This window comes from Mustela nigripes, chromosome 17 (genome assembly GCF_022355385.1).
Source record: "Mustela nigripes isolate SB6536 chromosome 17, MUSNIG.SB6536, whole genome shotgun sequence".
NCBI classification, from domain to species: domain Eukaryota; kingdom Metazoa; phylum Chordata; class Mammalia; order Carnivora; family Mustelidae; genus Mustela; species Mustela nigripes.
The window spans coordinates 55,548,270-55,575,347 of NC_081573.1; positions in this window are offsets into that span (position 1 = coordinate 55,548,270).

A 27,078-nucleotide genomic window follows, 5' to 3' on the forward strand; every position below is an offset into this window, starting at 1 on the left:
TTGGGTGGGTGCCAGCAGGGAGGGACAGACGAAGATTAGGTTAGAACAAGAAATAGGGATCAGAGGGAGAATGGCTTTGAATGATGGGCTGGGCACTTGGATTTTTTTTTTTTTTAAGATTCTATTTATTTATTTGTCAGAGAGAGAGAGAGAGCACAGGGAGGCAGAATGGTAGGCAGCGACAGAGGGAGAAGCAGGCTCCCGGCTGAGCAAGGAGCCCGATGTGGGACCCGATCCCAGGACGCCAGGATCATGACCCGAGCCGAAGGCAGCCGCTCAATGGACTGAGCCACCCAGGCATCCCTGGGCATTGGATCTTATTCCAAAGACATTACAGAGTCTTCAAAAGCACTCTGGAAGAAAATGTTCCAGTATGATGTCCCCTAAGGGCAGATACACGGAGGGTGGTTGGGGGTCTCAAGGCCAGGGAAAGACTGCGTGACGGGGAAGGTACAGACTGGCTGGACGGAGGCAGTGGGAGGGAGGTGGGCATGGTTCAGAAGGAGCAGAGGCGGGGTCTGTGTGTGGACGGGAGGAGGGTGGGGTGCAGGGCTTGAAGGAGCGGGAGGAGGTGACAATGACCCCTTGAAGGACCTCCTGGTAGGATTCCCTAGGGACGCTTGAGAGCAGCCTGGCTGAGAGTCTGTGGACCAGCCAGTGAAACCCCATATGGTCATGGCACGTTTCAGGTCATGAATGATTTCCTGTAAAGGGGGAAGGGGGTCTTAGAGGGTCCCCTCCTCCGCACCCCCCCCTTTCCATCCCCCAGCCCAGGAAACATCTGTGCCTGCACAGCAGCCTCCTGGATGCCCCCTTGGGGACAGTCCCCTCTCTGCTCACCGTGGCTTTGGAGTGGGGAGCATCTGGGACACACCGTTCGGCGGGCGAAGGTCTGTCCAGGGATGAAGGTGACAGGATGTGAAAATGCCACATGGCAGGAAATGGGACTGTTGAGGCCCAAGGCCTTCCTGCGCTCTTGGCACTGGGAGGCTCTGGGGTGGGCGCAGGGAGGGAGAAACGCCTGTTGCTGGGCGGTCTCGCCTTTGGAGGTCTCATCTCAGGTGACATCCGACCTTGTGCATGCACCCTCAGCCCACGTGCAAGTGCTTTGTTTTGCAAAGATGTGGCAACATGTGTATTATTGGGCTTCAGGAATTCATTTCCTCCCGGCCCTCTGCACCTGCTGCAGACAGCCTGCTTCAAAATGAGACAATAAAGTGACACAATGTTTGTAAATGTAATGAACTGTTTTGGCTGTGAAATTGACCAATGAGCAAATGGATACATTACCCCTGTTAATAGCAGTTGGCTTTTTCTCCGCTTTTGGGTGCTTTGTCTCCAGAATCATCCATCTCTTACCAGGTCTCTGAGAAGAGCGAGGGTCCCCGGGTCCTGGGGGCTAGAGGTGCCTAATGCAGGAAGGGGTGGTGGGGTGGACTGGAGGAAGTGGGAGTCTATGTCTCTGGGACTGTGGCTCCTGTCCAAGGTCAGGATGTCCCGAGGAAGGTGCTAGGGTCTGGAGCCACCTGGCAGTGTGCGGACAAGGTGGTAAAGGGCTCTGCTGCCAGGATTCTCAACAGGAAAGTGATGAGAAAAACTAGAAAATAAGGCAAACGGATGCCTGTGTGTCCTTTCAATGTGACACCGGCCCCACTGGCAGGGAGTTATTTATATTTCCGCCTCCAAGGAATCATGCCTTTGTTCGACTCCTTTTACTATTCATCAGGTCCCAATGTTGAAGGGAGCGTGTTCAGTGACGCGCTCGCATCTGGCCGGGGTGACCGTGACTTCTGTCTGTTGGCAAAGGAAACCAGAGGCTGTGCTTCCCCTGCCCTCTCTGCAGGACCCTCCCTGGTTCTGTGTCTCACTCAGCCCCTTCCCCCCATTCCTGGGTGCCTGTAAGCCGGGGGGGGGGGGGGGCTCAGGTGCTCCTTGACCCCCCCACCCTGCTCCCTCCGTCATGAGCACAATAGGCTCATGTTCATTCTATATCGGTGTGAGACATTTATTTAAAAAAAAAAAAAAAAACCCTTTTTAAAAAATAACATTTTGGATCTCCTGGGTGGTTCAGTGGTTAAGTGACTGCCTTAGGCTCAGGTCATGATCCCACAGTCCTGGGTTTGAGCCCCGCATCAGGGTCCGTGCTCGATGAGGAGCCTGCTTCTCCTTCTCCCACTCCCTCTGCTTGTGTTCCCTCTCTCGCTGTGTCTCTCTGTCTCAAATAAATAAAAAAAATCTAAAATAAATTAATAAATAATATTTTGATGCCCATTCCTAGCCAAGCCTGCTCCTGGAGGCCCAGCCGGGGAAGGCCAATGGGGTCGTTGGTATTTCTGAGGCATTTTTAGTCTCGTGACACTTGTGATGCCTCAGAGACAAGCAGACCAATCCCTGAATGCAGCTCAAGGCTTGCTCGGGTCACTCCCCATGTCCAGGTACCAAAGTCTGGTCCAGGAGTCTATTGTTGTTAAACAAACCACCCTGAACCCGCTTATTACGGACGGAAAGAAGAATCATGGTGTTGGGTCCGTTACCAAAGGAATGAGACTGAGACAAGGTGAAAGTTACTTAAAGCTTTACTTTATGCCAAGTGTTCGAAGTCAGACTGACCGGCCAGGGCCGTCTCTGAAGGGAGCGACCCCTCCCCATCTTACAGGTTACCTTTTATAGAGCAAAAGCCTGGCCACACACAGTGAGACTGTAACATTGCATCGTCATGTTAGGCCACACGCAGGTGGCTAATTGAATTACAATTTACCCTATAGTAGCTGTTTGGATGAACCTATTACTCTGGTCAGAATTGGCGCTCAAGTTTGGTGCACAAAAGGCGGGGTTTACATTCTTTGGTGGTTAGGGAGATAGTATGTGTGCTTTTTACTGACTGGATGTCTCCACCTGGCCTGACTCGTCCTTGTATTCTGGGCTCTGTTATTAGGAACTGGCCGACCATATTTTACTGGTTTTCCAGATTTGCTTCTAAGTAAGTTTGTCTGGGGGGAGGCAGAGTCAGTTTAAGTTTTACTGCACGAACAGCAAAATGGCTTTTAACCGAGGTGGAGTTGCTCTGGCTAAATAGGTCCTCACAAAGGGACAGGAATTTGGGAAGGGTACGAGAAGGGATTGTCCACTCCTTGATGGCTAGGGCTTCTGCTGGAAGACTGAAGCTGGGGTGACTCCAGCATCTGGGGCCGGAGGAGCCACTTCCAAGATGGCAGGGTTGGCAGAAGGCTGGGCTCGGCCTGCTTGTGTGGTCGCAGTGGGTGGCTGGATTTCTCCAACATGGCAGCTCAGTGCTCCTGGGAGCCAGGTGGGAGCTCCATGGTCTTTTATGACCCAACCTTAAAGTCACAGATGTCATGTCTGCTCCGCTCTCTGGGTCCAAGAAGTCAGAAGCCGGCCTGCACACTGGGCACTGCGCACTGGGCCACAACTCCCCTGCCAATGGGAGGAGTGTCAAAGAGTTTGTGGTCCTGTCAAGGCTACTACGGCTCCTTTACAATGTCCTTCCTCTTTGGTCATTTCTGATGATGCCTTTTTTCTTGGTTCCTCCAATCTTGGGAGGGGTGTGGAGCTTCTAGTAACATCGGCCCGTTGTCCTCCACACACAGCAGACAGCATGCCTGTGCTGATGGGAGAGAAAGCTCGTACTGCATTTGGTAAGAAGAAAAACAAGGAAAAATGAAATAGAAGAATATCATCAAGGCGCTAAGTGGTTCTCTCTGGACAGAAGGTTTAGACATGAATTCTCTCTTGTTGGTGCATATACAATTCTTCCCTTTTTAACACAAAGCTCAAGAACCGCGTGGGGATTCAGTGTGCTGGCTCTAGAATCAGAGGGTGTGTGTTCATAGATTGGTTCTTTCCATTCCCAACTTTGTAACCTTGGGAGAGCTACTTTGACTCTCTGAAACTCAGTTTTCTCATCTATAAAATGGGGTTAAGGACAGCCCAACAGTACCTGCCTCCAAATGAGGATTATTATAAGGAATACACAAGACAATGAACCCAGAGCACTAAACATAGTGTCCAACAGAAAGAGAGCAACCAAGGTTAGACATTATCCTTGGTGGTATTATTCATAATAACTTTGTAAAGAGATGACTGATGGAAGGTTGTACAATTACAGAAGAAAATAAAGGGAAACAACCATAGAATTACCCAGAATCATTTAAAAGCAGAAAGAGGGGGTGCCTGGATGGCTCAGTGGGTTAGAGCCTCTGCCTTTGGCGCAGGGCATGATCTCAGGGTCCTGGGATCGAGCCCCGCATCAGGTTCTCTGCTCAGCGAGGAGCCTGCTTCCCTTCCTCTGTATCTGCCTGCCTCTCTGCCTACTTGTGATCTCTGTCTGTCAAATAAATAAATAAATCTTAAAAAAAAAAAAAAAGCAGAAAGAGAACAGAGTTGTAATCATTTCTAATGTCCTGACAACAGCATTTTGTGTGGGTGTGTACATATGTTTTATCAGAAGCATAAACCCCATTGTATTGCTGGAAAAATCTCATAATTTCTCTTCACATCTTTTAAGGGCTATTTGCTCCAGACATTCTGCTTTCATGAAGATTTTGAAAAATCTAGGGCAGTGATTTTCCTTAGAAGGGAGGGAGAAGGTCACCAGGAAAGCGAGTCGTCCTAAGGATCCTCAGTATTCTAGAGGAAGCACTCAATCAGGCAAGATTAAGAAGCTAAAAGCAAAAGAATAATTGACCTGATTTTTAAGAAAGTGCAAAGGCTTTGTTCTCTGCTAGAACACAGAAACATTTATTACCCTAAAAGGAAACGTTTCTTTGACTTGCCTTGCTGTCAGCAGAAATTTTGGCATTTGCATTCAATGCCCTTCAAGGCTAAATAAATAGGAGGGACAGACAGCACCATCAGTTGCTGATTTAGAGCAAGTCTGGTGGTGCAGAAGTAGGGCTGGCACCTCCACCAGCAAGAGGGAAGACTGAGACCCCGGCAGCACTGTGTCTGTCGGGGGCTGGGCTGGCCTGGGTCTGTCAGACTCAAACCTGGTGCTGTTGCGAAGTGGAAAGTTGGGCCTTCGCTGGAAGCCTGCCAGTTATGCCCCCGGCCCGGGGCTGACATGGGATGGGGTACACGAAGTCCTGGACGGGCGCATATATAGAAGAAATGAATGGAGTGGGGGAAACCCTTGACCTCCATCTCCAGGGGATCATGCTGAGATGTTAGGACCAGAATCCAAAGGAAAGGACACTTTTTGTTCATTTTTCTGCATGCCATGTAGGGCTTACGTGGTTAACGATGAGGATACTTAATGGCCCACCATCTCTCCCTTTGAGAGATGGTGGTGCAGGTTACGGGAAATAAGATTTATTTTCTTCCAAATAATTTCCCACATTTTCTACAGCGAGCATATGTTGTTTTCATATATTTGTACAGAATATGGCTATGTAAAAAAATCCAGATACACACCCTCCTCCCAGAAAAGAATCCGTTCCCATCTTGTCACGCACATCTTCAGACCCATGTGCACACACCTACTTCATAATAAAAGCTCGAGGGCTTGCTGCACACCTTTCGTCACGATCTCGGCCCTCCCAACAGCTGTGAGATATGATCTCAGAGATGAGGAAACACGCTCAGAGAGGTTGAGCAACTTGTCTGAGGTCACACAGGGTGGCGGCCGGTCTGACACCCGAGTCCTTGCCCTTAAATATCTCGCTATACTGCTCCATCCTTGTAAACATAACATAGCAAAACTAATTTGCAAATACTTTTTTTTTTTAGGTTTTAAAAGGTGAATTTGTCTGTTTGCTTTTGTCTATTTTTTGCAAGTAAAGGTGAGGATTAGAGCCAGCTGATGGGTGCAGAGGACTTGACAGTTTCTTTTCTTGTGGCTGAAAATGGCAGTGGTGAGACCACCTTCCCAAAGGGGCCTTCAGAACACCCTGGAACTAGACTTGATGTTCACCATGGAAAACAGAGAAAGCACAGAAATACGCATACTGGTGGGCCTTTGGGGCTGGGAAGACCAGGTTGGCTCCCTCTCCAGATGTCCTATTCTCCCGGGCACTCCAGGCTGTCCTCCGTCACCTCTGAGTCACATGTCATAGTAACTCCCTCCAGGCCCTCCTGTGCTCCTGGTGCCCCCCTGGGGGCCGCCAACCAAAAGGCACAGGACGTCACAGAGTGACCTTGGGCAGGGCCCTCTCCAGTGGCTAAACAGGCAAGTGGGGAGCGAGGAATGGAAGGTTCCAGCTCAGCCCACTGCTGGAGCTCCCCAGGAATGCCCAACCCCTCCCCCAGCCCGCACCCCATCCCCAGCCCTACTCCACCCCTCGCCCCGCCCCACGCACAGCCCCGCCCCTAGTGCCCCGTAGCCACGCCCTCCCCAGCCTGCCCAGGTGCTGCCGGGGTGTCCACCTGGGGGCACTGGCTGAGGAGGCTCAAGGGCAGAGGAGTGGCACTTCCTTAAGTCTTGAACCCCAGGTCGGGCCCGTCCTCTCGGTCCTTTGGACGGAGCTCCCTTCCAGAGGGTCAGTAATCATTTTGCTACCTTCGGAGGCTGTTTCCCAAGCCGCACGGGTGGGATTTAATTTAGCTGTAGCGGGAATGTAATTGTGTTAAGTTGCACCGCCTCACGCCGAGGGCAGGTGTTGAGGGCTTTGAAGATCAAAGTATGAAGAGAAATTAATTATTTAAGGGAAAGCCCTGGAACTGGAGACAGAATGAACCTAGATTAAAAACCAGGAGGTCCAAATTGTCACACACTGACAGCGGGCTCTTCATGCTCGAGGAGAGAAGAGTCCAGGCTGACATTTGCAGGATGCTTTATCATTTACAGTCTCGCACGAGGTGTTTCAGTCTTATCTTCTTATCTGATTAGGCGGGTCTCTGTTATGGCGGTAGCACTCCAGTCTGACAGATGAGGATGTCTGGGCCCAGAGAGGTTGAGTGCCTGGCTCCAGGTCACACAGCTTCAAAAGACTAAAATAGAAAAACGGATCCCAAGTTCGAAGGTCCCCTTTTCTCTGAGGCCAGTTCAATAGCAGAAATACATTCGTTACTGCAGAAAGTGTCCAGTGAGGTTCGCCGTGACTCTGGCTTCTCCGATTCATGATATGTTGATTTGTGGTTGGGAAACAACCATTTGCCAATTTATTTAGAGAGAAAAATCCCAGGACGTCGATGGGGACACTTAAGCTATCAGGATTTGCATGGCGGACTTGCTATTGTTTGGGGTAGAACCTAGGCTATTAGTTATGGAGTCAAATGATGATAGCAGCCCATTAAGGTAACCAAATGGTTTCCCACAGCCCAGTTTTGATCCTGGGCGCTCGAAGCTAGATTCCCATCTGAGCTCAGAATCATCAAGCCCGATTGTCTCCCAGCCTCGAAGCTATTAAACTCCTGGGGTTGATGTAATTCTTAGAGGGTGAGATGGTTACTGTCTCTGAATGGGGTAGGATTTGCAACTGTGGTTAAGCACTCGATAATTGGACAGACCCACACAGAAACCTCAGCTGAGCCCCTGCGGGAGGTATGGCCTCAGGAAGGACTCTTCACTCCTGGGCTAAGCTTCCGTCTCCCTGTCCTCCCCTCAGGATGGTAGTGATGTGGCAGGGGGAGGCCTGATGGGTGCCTCCTGGGTTCCTAACAGGCGATCAGTAAACACTCAGTGGCTGCTACTGTTGCCAAGGGCACTGGCTTTTGTGCCACATGCTTGCACACGCGTGTGTTTTAAAGTCATGAAAACAGCTAGAAATAAGGAATGGGACCCCAGAGACCTGACTTCTCATTTCAGCGTGGCTCATCATGGACTCTGAAATCCTGGGCACCTCATTTATCTTCTTTAGTCTCCAATCTCCATCTATAAAATGGATTTAATTGAGATTATCTGTAAGTTTTCTGTCTATATAAGACATTCTCAGAATCTGTCATTCTTGTTACCTCTCATATAGTTGGCAAAAACCTCAGCAGTGGGGAAGGGGCTGGTCACAAACACAGATGGGCTGTGGGAGACTGGGAGGCGATAGGGAGGGGTGGGGATTGTGGTAAACGGAGGAGGGTGAGTCCCAGCTGAACAGGTCGCCACCACTCAGAGCTGCCACATGGAAGAGTAGGCTCCATCATGCCAGATTTTCTCGTTTGTTCAAGAGAACTGGAGGCAGATTTTTATGTGCAGTTTTGCATTTTTAAATGCTGGCAGCTAAATCAAATGAAAATTGAAAGACCTGACGTCCCAAACAAAGCTGTCTGAGCATCAGGTTCCGAATCATCCCGTATCTGTGGTCTCTGCCACAGCCACATCTCCAGGCGAGCATCATGTCCAGGCAAGATCACCCTGAGGACTGGTGAGCTTTTGTTTTAACATTGTTTATTTCAACATGAAGACCCACTTTATAACCTTAAGAGCGCCGAGGGGGAGACGAGAAAGGTCCCTGTTCTAGAAACAGTTCATCTGTTTTTAGCTCCTGGGCTCAGCGTGGTTGATGACATCATTCTGCAGGTCTGCTTCTGTGCAGAGAGTGTTTCGGGGACGCTGAAAGGTCCTGGTGCCCCTAAATCTTCCTCAGACACCCGCATTGCCGCGATTGGTGCCGACGCCTCCAACCTTGTTGGATCCGGCCAGGGTCTCCCACTCCAGTCTGTTACCGGATATTTTTACATTACTGCTGATGAGTTTCAGAGTTCTTTGGGGTGCTTTAAAAAAAAAATCATATAAAATATATTTATAAATACATATTTACAAACTACATAAATAGAAATATGCATAATGTAAAGTTTACCATTTTCACCATTTTTTAAAAAGATCTTATTTATTTATTTGACAGACAGAGATCACAAGTAGGCAGAGAGAGAGAGAGGAGGAAGCAGGCTCCCTGCTAAGCAGAGAGCACAATGTGGGGCTTTATTCCAGGACCTTGGGATCATGACCTGAGCCGAAGACAGAGGCTTTAACCCACTGAGTCACCCAGGCGCCCCCATTTTCACCATTTAAAAATGTGTGGTTCTTTGGCATTAGGTGCATTCACAGGGTTGTACAACCATCATCACCATCCATCTCCAGGCTTTTTCACTTGCAAAACTGAAACTCTGTCCCCGTTAAATTCCCCAACCCCTGGCAGCCACTGTTCTACCTTCCTCTATGAATCTGATGACTCTGGGTACCTCTTATGAGTGTAATTATACAGGATTTGTCTTTTTGTGACTGGCTTATTTCACTTCACATCATGGGCTCAAGGTTTATTGATGTGGTAGCAGGAGTCAGAATTTCCCGCCTTTTTTAGGGCGACTGGTGTCCCACTGTACCTATAGACCCTGTGTTTCTCCGTCCATCTATCGCTGGCCACTTGGGCTGTTTGCACCTTCTGGCTACTGTGGGAAACATGGCTATGAACGTGGGTGTGCAAACAACAGGGCATGTTCCTGCTTTCAGGTCTTTCGGAGCCGGACCTAGAAGGGGGATTCCCAGAGCACATGATAGTCCCATTTTTAATTTTTTGAGGAACTGCGCTACCGTTTTCCATAGCAATTCCTCCACGTGCCCACTAACCCTTCTTATTTTCTGTTTTTCATTAAAAAAAAAAAAAAAAAGAAAACAAACAGTAGCCATCCTAACAAGTGGGACAGGGGACCTTTTTAAAGGGTCAACATAAGGGGAAGAGGGAGAGACCTCTTTCACATAGAAGGTCAAATGTTAGCAGGTCCTGGGCCCGCGTGCCATGTTCCCTCCCTCTCACCTCCAGCTCACATGGAACATGGAGGTGGGTGAGGGGAGGGAGTAGGTTCCAAAGGGTGCAGGCTCCATCACGTTTCTCAGATTTCTTTTTAAAGACCAGTAGCCTGTGTGTTGATTTCCTGTGGGCTGTGCCAATATTTCTTGTCTTGTGGTTTATTAAATGTAATGGACCAGCTGTTCCAAGGATTATATCGCCCTCATGGCCTGGTGGCGCTGACAGCCTTTAGCTTTAATCAGCTTCCTGACTGCAGCAGGCCCCGAGGGTTTCTTGACCTCCCGCAGCCAATTCTCAATTCTTGCCCAGTAACGCAATGTCTGCTGGGCACGTGGCCGTGCGGAATAAAGACTACGTTTCCCAGCCTCCCTTGCAGCTACCTGTGGCCATGTGTCCAAGTTCTGGCCAATGGGATGTCAGTCGCAGGTCAACATGGCGGCACCTGGGGATCTATTTTAAGAGCCAGCCAGCAGGCAAGTGCCCTCTCCCTCTCCCTTTCTCCGTTTTCCGGTACTGTTGTCTGCAGCTGTCACCTTGGTTCCTGAAGACGAAGTCGAAGGTTAGGGATGGAGGAGTGGCGCAGAGCCACCACGCAGCCCTGAACTGCTAACGTTTGACCTTTCGTGTGAAAGAGCACCGAGCGGCTGTCTGGCGCCAGCCACAGTTCTTGAAGGGCAAATCCGGTCTTCACTGATGGGACAAGGGAACGACCGCCTCCAGCTGTATATCGGGCCCTCTCTGTTGGGCCCTAAACTGTTAACGTTCAGAATAACCTTAATAAACTAGGAACTGTCAGCTGGGTTTGGTTTTGGCTCAAGGGGATGTTAGGCAACGCCTGGGGTCAGTTTTTGATGGTCCTGACCGAAGGGTGGGGTGTGCGCTGGGGATGCCCAGTGCCTGGACGTCCGGGAGGCTCCTGAAGGTCCTCCACGCGCAGCACAGCCTGCACCGCAAGGAGTGTGTGCGCCCAAATGCCAGTGGTACTGACATGTTAAAGCTGCAGGTTTGGTTTTGTTACACATAAGGAACTTAACACCAAAGGGCTCAAGTCATTTGCCGTCGATGACGTAGCTTGTAAATGGCAGAGTCAGGATTTCGATCAGGTGAGGGTCGGTGGGCACCACGAGCAGGGCATGAGATGCATTTAATAGGTTTCCACAACACCCTGCATGTGCCCACCTCATGTCCAGTAGCTCCTGTGTTCAGGTCTTGGCTCTTCTCTTTGGAAGACTGACTTCGAGCTGGTTCCCTCCAGGACGGCCCCCCAGTTAGTTTCCACTCTGCGTGGGGATGGTCAAGCCCATATTCCTGTTGACAGTATGGTGAGCCCAACAGCATGGCACTGACAATTCAGTAGATCCAGTGGGCTCTAGGGTCCCAGAAGAGGCTCCTTCTGCCCAGGGTGAACCCTCTGTTTCCATGGGGGAGTCCAAGGGGTGGGTTCCTGGAGCCTGGAGTCGGGGGGCACTTGGGGGTGGAGAGGAATGGGATATTTGCCAATGGATATGGAAAGATTTCAATGTTTAACCACCTATATGGCTGTTTCTGGTATGCATGGGCCCCGTATTAGCTTGAGTAGAGACAGGTAGAAATTGTTCACGTTGGAAAGGTTTGGAAGAATGAATCTGCAGAGCTAGTCTCCTTTAACCTCCAAGCTCTCCACCTGCTGTGAGTTTAGAGAAATAAAACACGGCACCATTCAGATGAAAGATTAAGGGAGAGAGATGACGCCTGATGAGCTCCGCCGTAGACCAGGGCTTTGCCATCGTGCTCACTAGTACACCCAGCTAGCCTAGGATGGGGGTTTATTATTTTTTTTTTTCTTTTTGCAGAGGAGGAAACAGCGACCAGAGGGACTGGTACTGCTTTCAGGATTTTGGAGCTGGTAAGTGAACTCAGGCATTTATGCACTGTCAGAAGACAGGGGCTGGGATTTGGGGTCTGAGGCCATCTGAGATATGTACAATCAGGCAAAATAGGGAAAGGATCTGGCCTCAGAGCACCTTTGGCTCAGTAAGCGTGTTCAGTGGGCAGGGCACCCAGAGTTCACCAGGGCCGGACAGAGGCTTTGGGATTTTGACCCCAGGGGCCCACCTGCCTTGTCTGCACTCCCAGACTACCTCCCTGGGTTAGCACCAGCCCTAGGGTCTCTGTGCCCCTTCTCCACATTCCCTGGCAGCATTGAGCAGCTTTTGGATTAGGGAGGTGCTAATGATTTGATATCTCAGCCCAGGGATTTCATTGATCCTTTAAGCTCAGAAATTCCCTCCCTCAAATAGCTGTTTTATCTTCCGGCCCTTGCCACCACTTTAATTATACTAAGTCCTCATCAGATGCCTCCAACGAGAGGGAATTAAAAAAAAAAAAAAGAAAAGAAAGAAAAGAAAAAAGAGAAAGACGAGCCATCAGGGCTGTGTTTCCTTTCTAGACCATTTGGAACAGGATTGCTTGTTATCACCCTTTGAATCGCAGCTTTCACCTGGAGATTAAAAGCCCCCCCCCTGCCCCCACCGCTTGAGATGAACAATGAGGCGCCCAGGAGCTTAATCTTCTCCGTGGTCATGAAACCCAGGCTTTATGGGACATTGCAGCCTCCAGGTTCCCATTTCCCTTCGCAGGCCATCAGTCCCCGTGGCAAAAACGGTGCCCTGGGAAAATTCATGCCTCTACAAAGTGGTTAATAGCGCATGAAACCATTTCAAAATGTAACTAGAAAGCCGTTTCCAACGTTAACCTTCTGTAGAAGGACACTACGGACACGACTCAGGGCTTTGCAGCTTTCCGAAGCTGGACGTCTTTGTCTCTTTTTTTGGTTTTTGATTTTAGTATAAACTTGAATAAAATTAAAGACATACTTTTTTTTTTTTTTTTTTTGGTTTTAGCATAAATGACAAACTTTAAAACTTTTAAGGTTCCCCTTAGTAAAAGGGGAAAAGGATCAGTTGAAAGAACAGATGCGTGATTCAGGACCACGTGATTCACAGAACTGCTCCGTACGTGGGAGTGTGGGTGTCAGAACACAGCCATCCAGATGTAGTTCCTCAGGGTTTGGAGCAACGCGGTGGGGCCTGACCCTGGTATGACTTAGCGCTGTGAGTTCTCCAGTGAGAAGCTGTCAGTGCTCATCCGTGTTCAGCTTTAGCAATCGGTGTTTACCGGTGTGCGTGGGTTTTGATGGAAGATGATGGACTCAGAGTGAGACAATCCTGGGTGTCAGTAGTGGGGCAACAACCATGATAAATCCCATCTCTGGAGCCTTCAGATGCTTTCCAGGTGGCTTTCCACCTGATCCTCCCAACAACCCCGTGTAAGCCCCATCTTACAGATGAGTACATTGAGGCTCGGAGGGATGTTATTAAAACACAAGGTGAAGGAAGTGGAATTTGGAACAACTGTTGTGAAAACCCATTTGGCAGTATCTACTAAGCCCATGACCCAGTAATTCCGCCGCCATCTCCTTACTCAGCAGGGTGAGTCCTCTGACCAGCAGACACGTCCCAGGAGAACGTCCACGGCAGCTCTCGTGGGAGCAGCTCCAACACAGCTGGGCCCAGACGCCCAGCAGCACAGATGAATGGATCATTGTGTGTTCACACGTGGAGGGTCGGCAGCCGTGAAGGTGGACCCCCAGCCAGATACCCACATGGGTGAATCTCACAGCACTGGGTGACAGAGCCAGACATGACGGGATGCACACCAAATGAGCCTGCTCACGAGAAGGCCTGCAACAGGCAGAACTAGCATCCTGTTCAAGGTCAAGATAGCGATTACCTTTTAGGAATAGGGAAAGGGTGCAGAAAATGAGCTGGAGCTGGAGCTCATTTCCGTTTCACTTTGTGCAAGTTCATCGAGCTCCATCCGTTGTTTCTCTTCTGTATCCTTTGGATGTTTCAAGCAGCTTTATTGAGCTGTTACTCACGTACTAGAACATCCACCCACTCACGGTGTTAGAGTCCGTGGGTTTCCGTGTATTCGCAGGGCTGGGCAATCAGCCCCACCTCCGGTTCTGCGACGTTTTCATCACCCCGAAAAGAAAGCGGGTACCTGCTAGAGTCACTCCCCGTTTACCTCCACGCCCCCAGCCCCGGGCGGTTGCTAATACACTGTGAGTTCTGTGCTTTGGATGTGTGTCTGTAGGGTAAATTTAGATCCACAAGTAACTGAAATAACCACAGGGCACCTGGCAGGCATTGCACTGTGATCCTAACTTCTGTGTCATGTGCTTTGCCGTGTTCCGTCATTGTCCCCCCGCCTGGCCCTGTAGCCATTCGAAACTGCGACTCCAGGAAGAGAGGATCTTGGGAGTGTTTTCCGATGGGAATATCCCCTTTTCCCCCTCATTTCTCCCTTGTGAGAGCAGGTTTGGGTCAGATCATCCTTTAATTTGGAGAGTTCAGCGAGGGTGTGTTCTAGATGCCGTCTCCTGCATCTGAGCTGTGGTTTTCCCTGGATGGTGGATTTGCACTGGATGGAGTCCTTTCTCTGGATTCCTTCACCGACCGCCCCCTAGGGCCCACTGCTCTGGGTGAGTGGAGGACATCTGTCCCCATCCCCATCCCCGTGGGCCTGGCCAGGACAGCCCAGCACCAGGCAGGACACAGAAGGACAAGGCAGGGAAGGGAGCAGAGAGCTGTGTGTCTGGGCAGTTTGGGCACAGAAGAGTAGCCTGGACTTGGGTTAGAAGGAAGAGTTGTTCTCTTGGCTGATCCAAAGTGAAAAACTGGCAGCCAATAGCTGACCGTGTTCATTTGCAAGGTACTTTCACTTAATCCTCATATCACACCTGGAAGTTAGGGATCAGTACCATTTTTCCCGAGAAGCTAGGGCCTCCCTCTGGGGTGGGTCTAGAGTCTCAGGGCTAAGAGGGGGACTCTGGGGTCAGACTCTGTTGCCTTCCGGTCCCAGTTTCTGTTGTCAAGAGCTTGAGCCCGTCACTTGAGCTCTCTGCCCCACTTTCCTCCCCTGTAAAATGCGGAGAACAGTCTTCCCTGCTCCCTAGAGTTGCTCTAAGGGCCCAGCAGGGTATGCCTGTAGAGCATTTAGCACTGTGTCTGGCACATAGAAGTTCTCAGATGTTAGCTGTCGTTGCTCTTATTCTGGTTAACAGGACAATGACAATGACGAGGTGATGTTGTTGACAAAGGTTATCCGGGCTAAGACGGGTGGGAAAGAGTGTTCTGAGCCGAGGCCATAGCCTCTGGGAGCTGAGAGGACCTGAAGCCTAGAAGGAATGAAAAGGAAGCCTGTGCAGCAACAGTCAGAGTTTGGGGCTTGGGGGATGGTGGTCACTCGCTGGAGGAGTAGGCATGGGGTAGACCAGAAAGCCCTTGTGAGGCCAGGCTAGGGTTAGGGGTTTTGTTCGAAGGGTAGCAGTGGCCTGCGGGGACCAGGTTAAGGCTCTATCGAGGTCTGGCTGGCTGGCTGCCGTGGGGCTGAGTGGATAGCGCCAGGATGGGGCTGGGGTGGTGAGTGTGGGGGCCTTTGCCTTGTCTGTGTTGGAGGGAGGGGACCTGGTGGTGGCAGAGAGGGTGAGAGCCTGGAGTGGGGGCTTGGGCGCTTCAAGAGTTGGGACAGCTGACACTTGGCATCTGATGGGGTCAGAAGGATGAGGAAAAGGCTGGTGTGGCTCCTGCCAGGTCTCTGGTCTGGGGCACGGGGTGGATCCTTCAAGGACACGGATAATACACCGGCGTCAGCTTTGGGCAGGGGGTGGCAGTGCCTTCTGTTGTGACAATACTGTCTTTAAGGGACAAGTGGAGCTGCCGTGCCAGGACACTCGAGCATCCAGAATGAGGGCCATTCCCGAGCTGGAGCTATGGGATAACGGTGCTAGCTTGAGAGGACCGTGTGTATGGGTGCTTGGAGGCCCGGGGCAGCAAGGTCTGTTCTCACATTAGCGAGGCATCTCATATGGTGGGAACCGAGAGATGAGGCTGGGGAGGCAGGCGGGAGCCAGGATGGGAAGGACTTCGAGTGTCCCGGAATTTGCACCTGTTCTGTGAGTCACAGATCGCTCCCCGGGGTTGCAAGCAGTGAAGTGCTGTGAGCAGGGTTTCTGTTTTTGTTTTGGAAGAAGGCCAGAGCACAGAGGGACCCCGCTGGTGGTGGGAGAAGTTCGTGCTCATGCTTTGAACTGGGATTATCAAGGCCTGTGAGAAAGCAGCTAAATCAATAGCTGATATGGGGAGCCAGGCATCCCGTGGGGAGTTCCTGAAATATAGATACGTGCTGATGAGTAAGATCATTATGGAGTCTGATTCAGAGGATTAGGGGCACAAACAGGCTGTTGAATTCTGTCACTTGGCGACCAAAGTCTCCCCATCAGAAGGGAATAGAGCAGCCGGGCCCCTTTAGACACAGATGGGAGGTGTTTAGCATCAACAGTACAGCTCAGTCTGGTAGCCACCTTTTGGGGGATTTTTCATCTCTTCCTACATCCATTCACCCATCCAACATCCGACCCATTCTTCCATCTTTCCTTCCACCCACCGGTTCTCTGCCTGTCCGTCCATCTCCCCAGCCAGGCAGCCAGCCAGCCAGCCGGCCATCTCCCCAGCATCCGTCTCCCCAGCCAGCCGGCCATCCGTATGTGGATGCCTGCTGTATTCCAAGTTCTTTTCTAGCGATCAGTGTGTGAGATAGACAAGGTCTTCTCTCATGCAGTTGACCTTCTTGAGTGGGAGTCAGGCAACTTGCAAAATAAACAGGGAAATGTGTGAGTGATAGGTGTGGCAGGAGAAGTAAAATAGGGCAGTGAAAATGATGGGTGGCTGCTTTCGCTAGCGTGAGCAGGAATTCTTCTCTCTCTGAGGGGGTGACATTTGAACTGAAGCTTAAATGATACGGGTCAAAGAGGCAAACATTTTTTTTTTAAGATTTTATTTATTTATTTGACAGAGAGAGATCACAAGTAGGCAGGGAGGCAGGCAGAGAGAGAGAGAGAGAGAGAGAGAGGGAAGCAGGCCCCCTGCTGAGTAGAGAGCCTGATGCAGGGCTCGATCCCTGGACCCTGAGATCATGACCTGAGCTGAAGGCAGAGCCTTAACCCACTGAGCCACCCAGGTGCCCCAAACATTTTTTTTTTTTAAAAGATTTCGTTCACTTATCTGACAGAGAACAAGACAGCAAGAGAGGCACACAAGCAGGGGGAGTGGGAGAGGGAGAAGCAGGCTTCCCACTGAGCAGGGAGCCCGATACGGGGCTCGATCCCAGGACCCTCGGATCATGACCCGAGCTGAAGGCAGAGGCCCAGTGACTGAGCCACCTTTGGTAGGGGAAGAAGAGCATTGTGGGTGGAGGGAATAGCAAGTGAAAATGATTGGTCCAGAAATGGATTTGGTTGTTTTGAGGGACAACAGGTCAACGTGGCTGGGAAGATGCTGGGCTGGAGGAGGATGGAGCTGTGGCTGAGGGCAGCCCTAAAACGAGACCCTTCAACATGTCAATCACAGTACGCCAAACTGGTGTTCACCTCAGGGCCTTTGCACCTGCTGTATCCCTGGCCTGGAATATGCCTTGACCTTCTCTCTGCACAGGTGACCCTTTTTCATGACTCCCATCTTGACTACAATGTCACCTGTTCAGAGACATCTTCCACATTTTTCTACACACATATGTGTAGAAATACACTTTTTTTTTTTTTTTTTGTAAAACCTCAAATATACATTCTGTTGTAAAACTCCTTTGTATGTCTTAGCAATACGTTATCAACCTTTTCTCCTCCACAAGTCGGCGGAGGTGTGCACCACTTTGGTATGGAATCCCACTGCCTAAATACTTCTCATTCTCTGAAATGGTTCTCTTACACCAGAACACTTGTCCCTCCTGCCCGCACCAACCACTTTACCATTATATACTGTGCGGTGAGCGGCCTCTTCAGTGACGTCATCTTTCCCCGTAGTCTGTGTGCTTCGCAAAGTGAGGGGAGGTGATAGATAAAAGGCAGACCAGTGCTAGCCTTTAGTCAGGACAAATTTCATTTTATTAAGGTAGGAAATGAGTTAAGGGGGCTCTCTAGCTGGGAACCACACCGTGTTTACCTGCCGATAGGTGAACCCCCCTCCTTCCTTCAGCAGTGGCCGGCGGCCTCCAGCAGGTGGTGTCGTGAGTCAGCCCCGCTTCCGTCCTAGACCTGTGCCACCCGCTTCGTAATTAATGGCCGGTTCCCGCCCCCCTGGACATTACCTGGGGCGACTAGTTTTCTCAGTATCCGTTGGCAACTCCAGTTCAGATCAATCTCCCTCCTCCCTCCCTCTTCCTTCTCCTATTCCTCCTGCAGATTCAGTTGTGTCCACTTACTCGACCCACCTTGGAGCAATTTTCTCAGACTTCTGTTAGACACATTTATCAAGAATCCGAGGTGTTGCTCCTTGATCTCTAGGGGACTTTAAAAACACTCACGGTGAATGAAATAAGGTAATACTCGTAAATGCCTCGAACAGTGGCTAACGCACAGAAGCACTGTTGAAAAATACAGGAGGCTGTTTTTAATTCCTAAGACTGTCCCCCTGAATTTGGGGAAAGTGCCCAGTTTTCTCTAGGGGTGGGAAGTGCTGGATGCGGGTGGCTTGGCGCTGCCCTGGTGGGTTCTTGCTCAGTGAGCAGGTGACACTGGAAGGAAGTGATCGCAGAGCTGCTCTGGTTGAAGGAAAGGGTTCATGATTCGCGACCGAGGACCTCAGCCACTTGTCCTCCAGGAGCTGCCATGTCCTTTACCCAACCCTAAGAGGGTCTGGGCCCTGACGATGGGGAGTAGGGCTTAGTGAGGCGCAGGGAAGGGCACCAGCGAAAGCAAATTGACGGGAGTGTGCCTGGCCCCCAGCACGCCCTGAGACTTTACCACGAAGATGCCCAGCCAGGGTCCAGGTTCCCTTATCGTCCTCTGGGAGCAGGGCAGGGTGTGGGCCCTTCTGCCGGCCTGTGGGGGAGGAAGTTCTCCTCCTCTAGGCCAGGCTGGCCCGAGGTACAGGGCCTGGGCGATGGTGTTGAAGTAGGGTCCTAGTTTCAGGGAATCCTGGACTCAGGTGACTGGAGGTACCTGTGGGCATGCAGGCGGGGGGGGGGCGTTGGCCCAGATCTTGAGCCATCACATGACTTGAGGGTCATCTCCAAGGTGAGCTGTTAGCACAGCAAATGACAGAGGGAAACCTGAGGTGACAGAGAGATTCTGATTGTAATGGAGCCAGCTCAGTCAGTAAGCAGATGGGTGACCTTGGGCAAGTCACCTCTGGGCCTCACTTTCTCCATCCATGAAATGGGGATCAGAGCAGTGCCTGCCTCTTAGAGTCGTCGTGTGGATTAAGTGAGTGTGTGAAGTTCTTGGCTTAGAGAAACACTAAGTGTGGTTACTTTTTTTTAAAGATTTTTAAAAAACATTATTTATTTATTTATTTGACAGAGAGAGAGAGAAAGCACAAGCGGGAGGAGCAGGAGAGGGACAAGCAGGCTCCCCACTGAGAGGGAGCCCGATGTGGGGCTCAATCCCAGGACCCTGAGATCATGACCTGAGCCGAAGGCTGATGCTTAACCAACTGAGCCCCCCAGGCACCCCTAATCTGATTACTTTTAGGACTAGAATTAGTTGTTATTATAATCCTCCTCTGCCTCCGCCAGCCCCAGCCCCCAGTGAATGCAGAATTCACAGCTTTCCCTTCAGAGGAATAAGTGGTGGGTGGGGACAGCTTGGAGGCCGCCGGGACCCCACCTGCTGTCGTCTGACCTCCTTGTGGGACTGGGGGTCAGACACCGTCTGCTCAGCTGCTGTTCGTGGTTGGTCCTGAAGCTTTCCGCTTTGCTAACTGCTGCCTTTGATAGTGATACACACGTCTCTTGGTCCCAGACATGTTTGTCACTCAGCCCCGCCTGATGCCCTTTCCTCCTGGCTGATCTGCAGGCAGGAGATCACTCCTCAGCCTTTTATTTTCCTAGTGTCCTCCGTGAGTCCGTGTGCGCCCCCAGATCACAAGGCCCAAGAAAGCCCCTTACTTAGACTCTCTTTAGAGCTTCCTACGAGGACACTACTGCAATTGACGGTAACAGAAGGACCCTGTGCCGTGTTCTATGCAGAGGACTTCTGCGGGGTTTCTGTTTGATTCCACGCAGCGTCCTATGGGGCAGGTGCCATCATCATGCCATTTGCTGGAAAATGAGAGGAGTTCAGAGCTCAGGGGACGTTTCTGGAAATTGGCAGAGCCGGATTGGATCCCACGGCCATCCATTTTCTGAGTCATACGTGATCCACTATAGACAAGCCAGAAACTATAGATGACACTCGATTTCCCCTAGTTCTACCATCCAGAAAAAGTCAACAGGAGCATTTTCGATGGGAGAGCCAAGGGTATAAAAGAGCTGTGCATCTTGGCTTGGGGCCTGCTTCCTGCCCCCTTGGTGTGTCACAGGTGGTTCTGATCGGTCGGCTGGATGCCTGCTGACACCCTAGCTCTCATCCCTTAGCAGTCTGTTACATAGTTGAGAAGGCTGTGCTCTTTTGGTTGAAAGAAGAGCGAAGACAGTCTCTGGCAGGAGTAGCTGGCCCCAAAGGACAAAGGGCCTGAGTGCCTGGAGGGACAGCCTGGTGTGTGGTCGCCTTGGGCCTCAAACCTAGCTTGTCTTCAGGAGAACACTGAGCTAGATGTGAGCCTGGAGTGTGCACAGGCTGGACAGGATTTTATAGCCAAGTGTCCTGATAGGGTACAGTGTGGAGCAGACAGATTCCACATGGCGCCATTGATATGTTTCTTGTTTACGCACCAGTAAGTTGAGACCTTGTGACAGTGTCAGTTACGTCATGACTCTTGCAATAGCCTAGTACTTGCCTCAGGACCTTTGCACCTGCTGTACCCCCTCCCTGGAATATGCCTTGACCTTCTTTCTATAGAGGTGATTTATTTTCATCACTCTAGTCTTGCCTAGGACATCACCTGCTCACGGACATCTTCCTGCCGACCACCCCAGCCAGCTCATTCTTACGAGGTTCATCACCATTTTACTTTCTTTATAGTGCCCACTGCTCTGGGATTTTCTTGTTCATCCATTTGCTTCTTGTTTGTAGTCTGTCTCTCCCCACTCCCCCAGTTAGAATGCACATTCCCCAGATCCCAGGGCCAAGAAGAATAGCCAGCACCTAATAGATGCTCAGTGAATCAGTGTTGAACAAATGAATGGGAATTTTTGCCATCACTCTGGGTTCTATCAGCTTTTGATCTCATTAGAGGAAGGAGAAGGGAGAGAATGCAGTCACCTATGTGTGTGGCTCGGTGGCGAGGTGGCAGGGGTGGGACCACCTGCGCTGGGCCTGGGCCTCTTTGCCCCGGATCCGCCCTCCTCACCACTCTGGGGGACATTCCTAGGAGACCGACTCCCCTGACAGCATGTCCCCTGCTCTCATGTCACTGGGCTCAGCCAGTGGGAGGCCCTGAGGGGAGGCGGAGGGCGGAAGGAAGGGAGAAGCCCAGGTGTTTCTCCCCGTCTCTAGACCTTGGATGTGCCTTGGTCAGGGGCTGTGTCTCGTCTGTGGCTCCAGCATCCCCAGACAGGGGAGAAACACCTGTGCTTCCCATTCTTTGGGGTGACCCAGGTCCTAGGCCCGAGAAACACCACCCCCTCTCTTTGCCACTGATACAAATCCTGTGCCTTGGTAATACGAAAGATAAGGGAATCGGAGTTAGGTAATCTGATTGTCGAGGAATGGACGAAGAAGACGGTCAGACAGGGGGCCCCAGGGGTGGGCTGTCACCTCTCCCTCCTGCCCACCAGGACTGGGGCCCTGCGTGCTCAGCCAGGCAGAAATCACTTTCTGAATTTATGTGTCCGTCCATGGTGATTGATGGCGGGACAGCTTGTGTTTGCCAAGTGATACAAGTGATAGATTTACCTGCACCAGGCACTGAATAATAAGGGCCAAGGAGACTTGCTGTGTCTTCTTTTCCTGAACTCCTGCCAAGCTGAAGCCTCCATGGTCCCTGCCAGGAAGGGCTGCTCAGGGTGTCCTGGAGCATCTGTGGGGGGCTCAGTCGGTTAAGTGTCCAACTCTTGATTTTGGTTCAGGTCATGATCTTATGATCGTGAGATCGAGCCCTGTGTTGAGCCCCTGCCTCAGGCTCTGCGCTCAGTGGCGGGGAGTCGGCCTGAGATTCTTGACCTCTGCCCCTTTCCTGACTTGTGTGCTCATGTTTTCTCTCTCTGTCTCTCTAATTAATTAAAGAAAAAAAAAGCTCAGGCTGTCTTACTGCCTCGTTGACCGCTCCTGGCCAAGTGGCCTGACTTGTTGAGCCCAGGGAGGAAGAGGGAAGCAGGAAGGGTTCACAGGGAATTATCTCATGGGTTGTAACCGTTGTGTCTCTGCAGTCAGATGGGACCCGCTTAAGTTCCCCGCCTCCCTCGGTGGGCTCCTGGCTCTGGGGGCTGCTGGCCGTTGGCCAAGTCAGCATCTTTTGAGGGGATGATGGATGTTGGCAGACACCAGTGTTCAGCTCAGGCTGAGGCCCCCCCCCTGCTGGGGCAGCAGGGTTGCACCTCTGGAAAGAGGCTGGCCAGCTGCCAAGGCAGACCTGGGCCATGACCTGGTCCTGCCCCTTGGAATCACGCAGTCACCTTTCAGCCTATTTAGTTCTCCGTTAAGTAGCGATGATTGGGTGGTGGATGTCTGGAAGGGCTGATCTGAAGATCAAGGAGGGACCTGCATAGGTGCCTCGTACAAAGCGTGGCATGCAGTAGGTGCTCAAGAAATGCTACTTTCCTCTACTCTTTCCCCTGTAGCCTCTGCTTTCATGGATGCTTATCCGCCAGGCTGGGCGTGAACTTGGTGTCTATCAGTCAGGATGTATTTGGCCGTCAGTGACAAAGAGCCGTAAGTCAATCAGCTTAACACTACTAAGATGACTTTGTCCCATATAGCGGGAAGCCCACGTGGGATGACTCTAGGATTGGCCCAACTCAGTGGTTCAGCAAAGTCAGCAAGGACTCAGGGTCCCCCCCTTCCCCCCAATACTAGTATTGGCCTCCCTCTCCTAACTGTCTTCTCATGGTGGCAATGTGGCTGCTGAAGATCCTGGCATTGCATCCTAACTAGGTCAAGTCCAGATGCACAGAGGGAACATCACTCTCCTGCATGTCTGTCCGGTGTGAGCATCACCTTCCCGGAAGTATCACACTTCACTTCCCCTGACACTCACTGGTCCAGACCAGATGGCCCACCCGTTCCTGAACTGATCACCAGGAAGAGGGGGGGTGGGATATGTGATTGGCTCAGGCTTCTTGGGGGAGTCAGGCACCCTCATCCCTAGATGACTTTCCTTAGCAGTCCTGCTCCCGCCACCCTTTTCTGCACTTCCTCCCCAATCTCTGCTTGCAGTGGGAGCTTCCTCCAGCCTCTCAGACTCCACGTGAGTTTAGAGTGGAGCAGTTTTGGGCCCAGAGGCAGGTGGCCCCTGCCTGGAAGATTCCCCCCCCTCCACTTGCCGGGCTCCTCATCTCTGGGTTTAGATGTCGCCCCTTGGATGCTGCTCCTTTCCGCCCTCTCTGAAGGGGATTCCCCATCTGACACGGCACCCACCATGTCTTTCTTAGACTTCTGAGTCCTTGGAGCATTTAGCACAATTTACCTGTTTGCTTGGTCTGTGTCTTCCCACTGGATCTTCTTCTTGATAGAGGGGATCGCTCTCAGGCCTTATCCGTGTCCCACTGGGCAGCAGGACCTGTCCCCGGGGCCTTCCGTGTTCCATATATCCCAGGACAACCCACGATGAGGCTCTGTGCAGGAACTGAGCATTTATTTCTCTGGAAGGTTAAGAGTTTCCTCTGGAGAAGGGCTGTGAAGTCTCCAGCTCACCTCTAGGCCATGCATCCTGTCAGCAGAGAGGGAGTGGTCTGATGCCCAACTGATCCCCCGAAGTCAAGAGTTTTTTTGCTTTTGTGTGTGTGTGTGTTTTTTTTTTTTAAAGGATCTTTAGCCAATAACATCTTGGATGGCTTGGCCTGGTTCAAGTTTTTGTGGTGCTAACATCAGTGTCTCTTGGGGTTGTCTGGTTGACCTTGAGCCCTGACCTGAACCACACAGGCAGGAGAGGGTGAGGGGATGGGCCCTAGGCAGAGGGTCGAGTGCCCAGCCAGAAGCAGCAGGTGCACACAGAGCTCAAGTCCGTTTCCGCTTGCCTGGCCCTTTTTAATTTTGTTTCCACTGTATTCTTATTGAAGTAAAATTCACATTTTAAAAAATGAACCATTTTAGGGGCACCTGCGTGGCTCAGTCACTTGAGCATCTGACTCTTGGTTTCGGCTCAGGTCGTGATCTCAGGGTGGTAAGATCCAGCCCTGCATCGGGCTCCACACTGAGCATGGAGCCTGCATAAGATTCTCTCTCTCCCTCTGCCCCCCCGCCATGCTGCCCCCCCCACGCCGTGACCCCACCCCCCACGGCTCATGCTCCCTCTCAGAAAAAATTTTTTAACCATTTTAAAGTGTTTGATACGGTGGCCTTTAACACATTCACATGGCTGTGCAACAAGCACTTCCTTGGAGTTCCGAAATGTCCTCAGCACCTCAAAGGGGGCCCCGTCCCCATGAGCTGTCACGCCCCATCCCCCTAGGCCCGCAGCCCCGGCAACCACCCGTCTGCTTTCTGTCTCTGGACGTTAGTCCATCCCGCGTATTCCGTATGGGTCCGACTTCCTTCACTCAGCATCATGTTCTCCAGGCTCCTCCGTGTTGTGGCCAGAATCAGTACTTCCTTCTTTTTTATAGAATCTTTTTTATAGAATTTTTAAAAATCTCCGCATTTTGGCTGCTGCAGACGGTGCTGCTCTGTATACTTGTTTACAAGTTTTTATTTGAACACCTGTTTTCAGTTATTTTGGATCTTTACCTCAGAGTGGAATGGGTGGGTCATATGGTAATTTTGTGTTTACCTTTTTTTTTTTTTTAAAGATTTTATTTATATGACAGAGTGAGAGACAGTGGGAGAGAGAACACAAGCAGAGCAAGCTGGAGAGGGAGAAGCAGGTTTCCTGCTGGGCAGGGAGCTCAATGCAGGCTTGATCTCAGGACCCCGGGATCGTGACCTAAGCCGAAGGCAGATGCTTCACCGACTGAGTCCCCCAGGCGCCCGTGTTTACCTTTTTGAGGACCCACCAGATGTTTGCACAAAGGACGCTACAGTCTCACCAGTGATGTCCACGGGTTCTGTTTTTCCATATCCTCACCAAGACTTGCTGTGTTCTGCGTATGTGTGTGTGTGTGTGTGTGTGTGTGTGTGTGTGTGTGCATGCGTGGTGCTCGCCATCCCAGTGTGGGGAGGGGAAGTCTCACTGTGGCTTTGATTTGCCCTCCTCTGGTGACTGGTGATGCTGAGCACATTTCCGTGGACCAGTTAGCATCTGTACAGATTCTTTGGAGACATACCTGTTCAGGTCCTTGGACCATTTTTAAATTGGCTTTAAATTGTTTTCTTGTTGAGTTACAAGAACTCTTTATATATTGTACCCTTTTAAATTTTTAGACCTCCTTGTCCCGATGTCACCCTAACTGAGACATGGGAGAATTCTACAGGGAATGTCAACATGCCCTTCTCCCCAAATCCGCCCACTCGCATCTGGCCCCCTTCATGTGGTCATTGTCTGCTTGAATGGTATGCGTCCCTAACTAGAACGTGCTTTGAACTGGATGTTGGAGGAACACTGATGGCCGCGATGCTAAGTTGCACTTGTACTGCCATGAGCTCAGTAGCCCAGGGATGAGGGGCGCCGCAGTCTTGCTGTGGACGAGGAGCAGAGGCCTGGGGAGGACAGTGCCTCGCTGGGCTCATCGATTACAGCAGGAGCAGAACCTCATGTGGACTTCCACACCCCGGACCTCCGCTCATGCTTCCTGTGAGTTTATTACTGGGTGCTGCTTTTTGCCTAAATAATGAGTGTGTGTGTGTGCGCGCGCGCGTGCGCACGTGCATGGTTTGGTAGCAACTCTAAGCCAAAGTCCCTACTCTACTCTGTTCTACTGTGGTCGGCTCCAGCAATGAAGAGGCTCACCCTGGAGCGATTTGGTCTCCAGACTAGGAGGCATTTGGTAATGTCTGGACATGCTTTTGGTAGTCACAGCTGGTAGTAGGGAGACTACCACTGGCATCTCGTGGGTAGAGGCTAAGTGTCCCTTAGTGCAGGGTGCAGTTGCCATGACAGAGGATGAGCCCCGAGTGTCAAAGACGCCGAGCAACCTTCCGGCCCAGCCGGCAGAGGGACAGGTGTCTCCAGCTCCTAAGACGTCGTCTAGCATAGGTAGTGGCTGGGGAAGGGAGACAGCGTGGGGACAAGTGTGGCTACGCGGGTCACATCTGTCCAGTCAGCTCAGGGGACTTTGGTGCCATGCAGTGGGGGGCTCTAGGGTCACTGACTACCATTAAGAAGTCCTGGCAAAGTCATCTGGGCAGGAGCCCTGGGTGGGGTATGGGAGCATCCCTTTAGCCACACAGCAAATGTTCACTGAGCACCTACTGTGTCCAGTGGGCATCGTGGGTGAGAAAGAAAAAATGAAGAGACGATCCGTACCCTTACGGTACTTAACACCTATTAGGAGAGTTAGGCATTGTCACAAGAAACATCACTTCGACTGTCCTCCAGCCTAGGCATGTGGTCTATGAAAGCCTGTTCTGGGGGAACTGGTCTGGTCTGGAGATCAGGGAATGTTTCTGGGAGGAAGCTGCGGAGTGTTTTGCTGAGAGTGGAGACATGCGGAAGCCTGAACCAGTTTCCCTGGTAAGACATCAGGGAAGGGTGTCCGGGAGAGGGAGCAGCGCAGGCAAAGGCCCTAGAGCAAAGGGGCAGGGGAGCAGCCTGTGGGGGAGGCCGGGCTGCAGCAGCGGGGGGGTGGGAGGGAGCATGGGGGGGTCTGGGGGCTCCTCTGGGAGACACACCGGCAGCGTTGGTGCTCCTGGCATTGGCCGCTCACAGGAATCACGCTGGGTCTTTGGATGCCACCTGTTCTGATCTCACTGACCTTGGTTCCGAGTTCTTGGTTCTGGGCTTGACCTGGCTGTGGGGCTGGTTGAAAACCCCTCCTGTGGGAGATGCTAATGTGCGGCCGGGTTGAACAAGTCCAGAATAGATGTGCGAGGCCTGTGGGGTTGCCTGTGTCTGTCCGTGCCTTAGTAGGGCTGGGCTGCGGCTTGGAGCCTAGGAGGTGGGGTGTGGAGGGGTTTCACAATCGGATTTGCTCTGGAGGGAGAAACAAAAACACGTGACTGAGTCACATGGGTGAGAAGCCAGAGAAGCCCGGTGGACCCTGGCCCGGCAGCCAGAGAGGCGCTGATGGGACCAGAGCATCATCGGGGTCAAGGGTGCAGAGAGCCAGGCCAGCCTTCACACCTGACTTTTGACCCGTGTGCATTGGCTTCAGG